Source organism: Plasmodium cynomolgi, chromosome 9, assembly GCF_000321355.1.
Source record: "Plasmodium cynomolgi strain B DNA, chromosome 9, whole genome shotgun sequence".
In the NCBI taxonomy this organism is placed as follows: domain Eukaryota; phylum Apicomplexa; class Aconoidasida; order Haemosporida; family Plasmodiidae; genus Plasmodium; species Plasmodium cynomolgi.
Window position 1 is genome coordinate 1437110 of NC_020402.1, and position 648 is coordinate 1437757.

The window sequence follows — 648 nt, forward strand, 5'->3', positions numbered from 1 at the left end:
TTTTTCCACAGATCTTGCGTTGAAAATGTACCAAAAAAAAAAAAATCTAACTTTTCGCAAAGTGGGTATATATACTGTAGAAGTATTTTCCCGTTCATGCGACGGAAGAACAAAATTTTTAAATGTTCCTTTTTTAAATAAAAATTTTTTTTGGGGGGGTCAAAATGTGATGAGGTGAGAGCATGTAAAAAAAAAAAAGGTGTCGCCCGCCCTATCCATTTTACGACTCAGATTGGTGAAGGGGTAAAGAATATACCTTCCGCTGTGCGTATTATCTTATGCGATGTGATACATAGGCCAATCAGTCAGCCAGCCAGGCAAGTCGTCGCTTCTTGCTGCGCATGGCTTGCTGCCCATATTGCCACCTCTATATTTCTCATTACGCAAGAACAGTTTGTTTATATATAACCAAGTTGAACACTCTTTGGCTTGGAAAAAAATACGACTCCCGAAAAAAAAAAAAAAATGCATTTTGTATGCTTCATACCACTGCTGCTTTATAGGAAAAAAATAAAATAATACCTAAAATGTAGGGCAATTTTTCGTGCTGCATGAAAAAAGGAGGAAAACTGCCATTCGTGTTTTTGAGGAAGAAGTCCCTTTTGACAGCATTTCGCGTTGCATTTATGTAGCCAAGGAAACGCAAAA